The sequence below is a fragment of the Lonchura striata genome, chromosome 2 (genome assembly GCF_050655825.1).
Source record: "Lonchura striata isolate lonStrDom1 chromosome 2, ASM5065582v1, whole genome shotgun sequence".
NCBI classification, from domain to species: Eukaryota; Metazoa; Chordata; class Aves; order Passeriformes; family Estrildidae; genus Lonchura; species Lonchura striata.
Window position 1 is genome coordinate 18,007,540 of NC_140704.1, and position 7,791 is coordinate 18,015,330.

The 7,791-nt window shown below is 41.2% G+C and overlaps 1 protein-coding gene across 4 annotated transcripts in view; it reads right to left on the minus strand.

Moving 5' to 3' along the window:
- KIAA1217 (KIAA1217 ortholog) overlaps positions 1 to 5,720 on the minus strand; it is a 360,062-nt gene extending 354,342 nt beyond the window's left edge. For 2 of the 4 annotated variants that reach the window (XM_085573026.1, XM_085573014.1), the window contains exon 1: positions 5,564 to 5,720. The gene's annotated coding sequence lies outside the window, so the exon portion shown is untranslated. Of the gene's footprint in view, positions 1 to 119; positions 268 to 5,563 lie in introns of those variants that run through there. The other 2 variants (XM_085573016.1, XM_085573028.1) reach the window with 2 other exon arrangements.
- Between the last annotated feature and the right edge of the window lie 2,071 nt (positions 5,721 to 7,791).

Consider the following 7,791-nt stretch of genomic DNA (forward strand, 5'->3'; position numbering starts at 1 on the left):
ACCGGGAGGTGGCGGCGGGGGCAGCGCCGACCCCCGCTCCGCTCAGCCCCACCTGCCCGCAGGGCGATCGCCCCAAGGTCACCCCCTCCCCCGGGAAAGCGAACTTGGGCACCACTCACTTCGGCGGAGCCGGGATCCGCCGCCGCGGAGAGCCGGGGCGGCGCGGAGCCTCCGCCGGCTGCGGCCGCAGGACGGGCTGCGCGCTGCCTCCCTCGCCGCCGCCGCCTCCTCTCTCTCCCCGACGACTTTCACTTCACCTGCAGGCAGCCCGGCTGCGGCGGGGCGGGCGGCTCCGCAGCCTTCCGCGGGACCGCAGTCACTGCGGCAGCGCCTCCCGCACCACGGCGGAGCCGGGCCGGGCCGGGCCGCGCCGCGCGTCCCTCCGCGGCTCGGGGCGAGTCCTGCCCTGCCGGTGCCCGCAGCCCCCGGGGGGAAGGCACCAACTGCGGAGCTCCGAGCGCCGTCCCGAGCCCCTCCGCGAGTGCGGAAGCAACGCGACCCTACAACAGGGACCCCCGCCCCGGGATGCTTTCCCCGAGGCGCTGCTTGCCTGCAGCTGTAGGGTAGGGATTGCCCCCGTGCTGTCAATCACCTCCTCGGTGAGGGGCTATAAATATTTATTAGGCATCCTAATAGCCGCATCTAGCTAAGCGGAGCGTTTTAGTCGTGCTGCTCCTGTGCTTCGAACCTTCCAAACCAGTCCTACGCGGACCTCGCTCACGCACTGGCCCGGCTGGCTCCACACTGGGGAAGGGCTCTCCTGCCACAGCCAGGTGGAGGGATATGCCAGAGAGGCATCAGCCTGTGCCCCAGCCCCTGAAACCTTCCTCTCTACATTTTAAGGAGAGTGCTGGCTTGAGTGGTTTCCATCAGAACAGGGAGGCAACATTCTTCTTCTATGGCAGCATAGTATTAGCAGCTCTGATCGGACAGACTGGGCTTTCACACTCTAGTTGGGCTGTGAAAAATATCTTAAGCAAGGATGCACGAGGGGCCCAGAAACAAGAATCTTTGCAGTTATCTGTGTAATCCGATGGAAAATGAGGATGAGAAATTGTGGAAACTTTCAACAATTTCATGCATGTTTAAAAAATATCAAACAAAATAAACAGGGTCTCAAGATAGAAAGAAATTTATATGAAGGAAAAATACTAAAATACTAAATTAATCTCTTTTTCTTTGTTGTGATCCCTGCCCTCCCCCCATAAAAATGACTCCTGATGCTGCTAGTAGTGCAATTTAATTTTGGTTTCTGCTTTTCTGCACCTCCTATGCCAGTGTAACTGACACCTCTGTCTGGAAGGTAGACAGCCTGAACTTGGCCTTTCTATCAAAAGGTATGAAGCTTTGCCTGCATAGTGTGCTGGGCAAAAACCAGCAGCTATGAAGTTGAAAAATCCATTTAAACAACAGATAGAGCAACAACAAGACTTCAATAGTGTATATCCTTCCAAACGTCATGCTTGCTCATATAAATAAGATGGTTTCTCCATCTCTCTGTGATTTTAAAGTATGAGATAAGATAGGTCTTACTACCAGGACTTTAGTTTCACCAAGTATGACACTCCGCATGTATGTCTACGGTAAGAGGCAGTATTTGCAATACAGCAATGCACAAAAGCTGCAGCTGAGCTGAGACTCAGTTGGGCTCTTCACTGACCAAACAGGGAGAGAATGCCTGTCTTGGAGACTCCAGTCCAGACTAAGCAGATAAGCCAGGCCAGTGATGGCAGGGAAAACAGAAGCATAGGAAGGTGAAATAACTTGCCGAAGACCATGCAGGAAGTGTCTATGGTCCAGCAGCCCATACAACAGTTCCAGTGATGCCAAGCCTTGCTTTAAATGATGCAATGATGGACTGAGCACAGTCCTGAAAAATCAAATGTACAAACTGTGTTTTCAGTAAGACTGGTGTTACGGTGCATTAATTTATTGAGGTTTTCTTCTTCTTCTCACCAGCTCTAAGCACTAGCAGCAAAAGGTATTCAATACAATTTCATGCTGGTGTCCTGAAACCAGGCTATTTTTCATTTGAGTTTTCTTCTTTCTTGCTAAATATACCCATTTCTTGCTGAATTGCAAAATTAATGAATTCAGACTGGATTTTCTAAGAGTTAGTGCAAATTATTGCCACCCCACTGAAGATAATTATGAATAGAATAATTTTTTAATGACATTTCATTTTTCACACCAGAAATAAAAGTAAGTACCTTTATGCCCTATATGCCCTTATATAAAATACAACAGTGGTGGCTTAGTGCTTTATCATAATATTAAATAAATTTTTCCAGGTTTGAATTATTCACTTAGAGTACTGCTAAGGACTTGTTTATTATCATTACTTATAATGCCTCTTGGGCCATAAATTCATACAGTAGAGATGGTGATTAATTCTAACTGGTTAACTGTAAAGGAAACTTCTAAAATGTATGAAATCATAATAGTAACAGTATCATTATAATAAACTCAAAAGAGAAAAAATGCCTTTGCATTTAGCAATGCTTCAGATTATTTCATTCCAAAATGTCTGAAATTATCTACCTCAGCATTTCCAAAGGAAGTGATTCAGTCCAGCTGAGACCAAATCTGTATAATTTCTCTCCAGAAACATAAGAAGGAAGATGTGAGGGACTGGAAGCAAGATGCTGCCTCGCAAGCACCCATATAAACACTGTCATGTGCTGCACAAAGAGGTCCTGCTGCAGATTTCTGCTCTCACCAACACCAGCAGTGAAGGGCTCTAGTCTCACAGGAGGCTCCCTGAGCCTTGCCAAATGGCATGACTGAACATCCCACAGTGACTTGTACATGGAAAATTACTTCCTCTTGTAGGAAAATCCTAGTGATGTTCTTCAGATTTAGTACAAGACCAAAATCCCTGTCTGTTGGCCTAACAAGCAGGTTAGAGCCCAAACCTTTTAAATGTGTATTAATTATTGCAGCAAATAATTTATACCAATGGAGACTGCACTGAAGAAATCCTTGTCTGGGGTTGAATCAAACCCAGTAATAATAAATGTAAGGTGACCTTAAGAAAGCATATGCCAGTCTATTCTTGTGATTTTTTTTTAATTCTTTTGAATTAAAATCTTACATTAAAATACTGCATTTTCTTCTGCAGACAAGTATTTATTTTTTTGTGTATGCCTATTGAAGTAAACAAGTTTTTCCTGCAGAAAGAATAAAGGCCTTAGAGATTCTAAAACGTACCCTCTTCTCCATTCAGTGGGATTTTTCAAAAGAAATCCAATTTCAATATTGTCCTTCTGTAAAGTTAATTATTTGATATCTGTTAGCTGTTCTATACAGCTCCTGTAATGCACAAACAGGAAGACACCCAAATGCAGCCATTCATGTGTGGAATGCAGTAAGCAAAGAGTTGAGTCAAATGGAAATATTCTATTATAGGATGAAGATTTGCTTTGGTATTCATGATAGAGTTCTTGTGCAGGTGTGCTGTGATTCTCCAACCCTTTTACAAGAAAGCTCTAATTGTTGATTGCACCATGAGAAATTAAGGGAATTTTTGTAGATGTGATATCCATAAAACATCTGCATTCACTGATTTTATTGCTCTATTGTTTTCCTGAGACAATCATGAGAGGTCGCTTTAAGTTACCATTACAGCTAAAACTTATTGGCCTAAGTACAACCTGCCTAAATAATCCCTTTTGTTTTCCAAGAGTCAAGTAGGGATGAGGACTATTAAAACAAAACAAAATGAAACAAACAACACTAATACCAACTCCTAAAAAAAAAAAAAAAAAAAAGAGAAAAAAAAAAGAAAAAAACACCACTGAACAAACCAGCCCAAACTTCCCCAAAGTTTTATCACCTTTTGAAAGAGCAGAAAAGTCTGACACTATATTTTCATTCCTTCTTTCACTTGCATTTCACCATCTGTTTTTCTACAAATGAATGTCTACCTTTTCTGAATGGGGACTAAATACATTCTCTTGATCTCTGGGTCTGTGCAGTTACTTTCACACTGGGCAACAAAGTATTTCTAGAACCTGGATTGATTAAATATAGGATTGCACTGCTGCAGAGACACTGCAACAGAACAAACCTCTGGGGAGGCTCTGAACTTGCAGTTTGGCTCCTGAGCCAAATTCTTCCCCTTTGCAGCACAACCTGGCAACCACCTCATTTAGCTTTTTGCATTTTCTGTGGCTAGAGCATGCACTTGTTTTCATTGCTTTCTTATGGAATTATCTTTATTAATATTTTCTTAGGTTTAATTCAGCTCTCCAAGCAGGAAGCTCTGCAGGAAAAAAAAATGTCCTTCAGAACTTTCTGCATTTGGAATAAAAAAGAATACTCCAAGACACAATCTCATCATGGCAACATTCTCCCCTGTTTTGGAGCACACAATATTCCTTTGAACTTCAACCAACAGGGGAAAAAGAGGATTTTAGAAAAATTAGGAAAATACACAAAAAACATTTATGTTTATCAAAGATCATCACAGGGTTTTGCAACAGTATGTAGCAGAGCACTCAGCCAATTTCAACAATGTTCTAAAGCAAGGGAGAGGTATCAAAAATAATTAAATTCTTAAGGAAAACAACTGCTTCAGTGTCCACACCCAGGACAAGACAGACAGGATCCAGCTATGTCCTCTCCAGTGCAGCAGTTTTTCCTATGGTGGCTTTTTCCTGAGTTATGAGTTGTTCTGGAATGCTGGCATTTTCCAGGAACCACTGGGAAACACAAGGTCAAGGCTGTGGCAGATGGCCAAGTTTGTCCTACACACAAGCTGTGTGGACACAGAGAGAGTCCAGGCTTGGAGGGGTCCAAGGAGCATCTGCAGCTCTAGCATCACTACCATCAGTACCTCTGATGTGGGTGCTTGCCACACTCCTGGTTCTTCCTTCTGGACCTAATTCCAAACTTGCATTTTCCTCTGCTTCTATTAGAAAAAGCCCCCAACTAAATATTTCATTTCAAGGTCAAGTGGCCTTCTTGGATCCCTCAAAGAACTGAAACTTATTTTTGCCTTTCCTCCCCCCCTTGTTTTAGCCAAAAGAGGACTGATTGACTCTTCACTTTGTCACTGTAGTAGAAATGGTACTATTCTGCCCATCCCAGCAATTCAGTTTCACTCACTTTACAGTTTAATTTAATTTATTTTCTATGCACTGCTAAAGAACACTGGGTTTCTGATGCTACATGACCTTCAAATCATCTAGTTTTGAATAAAATATATTGAAGAAAATATTAGAAAAATAAAAGTCCACAGATAAATGAAATTTTAGGTTTGAATCCTCTGCTAGACTATGTCCATCAAAATTACAATAAAATGCTGAAAGTTACAACATTTCAAGAAAATGGAAGTGAACAATAACATCAGTGTTATCAGGAAGGCAACACAAATATTCTCCCAGCTAAGTCAGGTGTTCCCCTCCTCACTTCAGTAGAAGTTCATTTGTAGATGCGAGAAGAGTAATAAGAGAAATATGTTGGAAAATAAACAATTTTTTTTCTGGTAGAATACTGAAGTCTCCTATTGTCAGTCTCCCTGGGGGAAGTCAGAGGATGGGGACAAATGCTGTATCCTTACCTTCACTAGCAGCTGTTGGCATAAAAATGTCTAGATGCTGCTGAAGCATTGCCAGTCATGGTTTTGCAGCAGGAATTGACCAGGAACTGCTCTGCAGTGTAAGAAAGATGCCAGAGTGAAAGGACTGTGTGTGTGTACAGGTTTGGTTTACTTGCCTGCTATTTATATGCCTGTTGTCAAGGAAGGGCAGGCAGCTAAACTCTCAATATAAAAACAAGTTTTGGAAAGCAATACAAAAAAAAGGAAGCTCACTCTCTCTTCACCTGTATGATAAGGACTAAGAAAAGTTCCTGAAACACCAACATGAATCTATATTTACACTGTCAGATTTCCTCCTGGAAAACCATATCTTTCAGACATTATGGGGTTTTAACTATGTGTGGCTTTTGGTAGGCAGTTAAAATCCCTTTTAACTATTCTATTTGTAATGGTTTGTTTTCAGAGATGATGAAAAAAATATGTAGATAGTTCTCAGCACAATCTGAAACCTATTAGAGCCTAATAATGTTGTAATAATGCCCCTACAGAGATCTCACAGATGATGCCTCTGTTAGAAAAACTTCTGGCTGGGGATAAAACAATCTTCTTGCAAGGAGAAGCTAAGACAATCTGAAGTCCCCAGTTTTGGAAACTGGGTAGATAAAACCAAGGTATTAAAATCATGGATAATACAGAGATGAAATAGAAGAAATCATTATTTGCTCTCCCTCATAATTCAAGATCTATAATCCACCAGTTGAAATTATCCAACTTCAACTTTAAAGTAAACAAATAGGTCTAAATAAGACAATATTTGACTCAGCCTGAAATACAAATGTTTTCAAAAATCATTTAGGTTTTTTACAACCAGCATCCAAGGAGAGGTGTTGAATACAGTGAGCCATATGCAGTATTTGCATAGAAGTCCCCAAACTGACATAAATGTGCTGCTTATACTTATTTTTGCTTATAATTACTTTCCCATCTGTGAATACTTTCCCATAGTGATCTGCCACTGGTGACCATTAGAGAAAGTGTACTGAGTCAGGTGGGCCTTTGCTCCCATCCAATTTCATTACTCTTACCTCATGATTAAGCAGTTCCCATCAAAAGAGAAGCATTTGTGATAAAATGCTAAAACCAATAGTGTCTTTTTTGACTTATGGAAGCCTATGACAAATACATCAAGCATAAAATGCTTATATATTTATTTCTAGATTTATAGAGTATTCTGTTTTATACTTTGAGTAACTGAGACAAAGCTCTGAGTTTGAAGATGGAGCACCATCATGAAAACGGGAAATCATTATATCAACATTTGGAGCTCAGCTCCCAAAAAAGAAGCTCTTGTAAAAGTGGCTAATGGTACAAGATTCATTTTATATACTCAATGATTTACTACTGATCAACCTCTCAGAATAGTTTATGACAATACCCATTTGCTTTATAGGGATTGTTATTTCCAAAAGGCTAACAAGAACACAATGTATGTCAAGACTGCACATGTGATTACTATAGAAAATAATGTACTAAAACTCTGTTTCTACATAATTCATACACTAAGCCAAGATGACATGCTGTCTTTTGAATGGTGACAGTGATGACATGATTCAAAGCTAAAAATTGGACATTCAACCTCCATAACAAGTAGTAAGACATTGAAGGTTCTTTAGCAGAAAATGTCTCTCAAATTGTATTTGTGCCTGGAGCTAAAGGAGAAAAACTACACAGACAGGGTTTGCACTTTAATATCTATACTGTGTTATACTGGTCTGCAGTTTTTTACTGGTTCCTAGAGTTTTTGTTCCACAGAAAACACTAAATGCAAAGAGGTGCACAAGTGTGTTTGGTTACCAGTACACCATTTGAAATCAGAAGGCAGGCACCAATTCAGCTATAAGCTTGCAACAAAAGCTGTATTTTCTATCATTCTAAAATTCACCACATGATAACAATTTCATCAGGACTCAGATGAAACCATTTTTTCCACTGAAAGGCACAGCATCACCGTGGGGCCAAGGGAATGGGAAGAAACCTTTCTCCACTACCAGAAATTCCAGCAGTTGCCTGTGCCCAGCTACCTTGAAGTGGCTCCCATATCAACTGTCAATCCAATTGATTTTGCCAAGACTGGAAAGGCTTTTGTCCTTTGGATAGGCTACCTTCACACACATCATTTTGTGGATATGCTGTGTACACATCATGCTCTTATGGAACCATACAGATGACTGAGTTTCTCAAGGCAAACT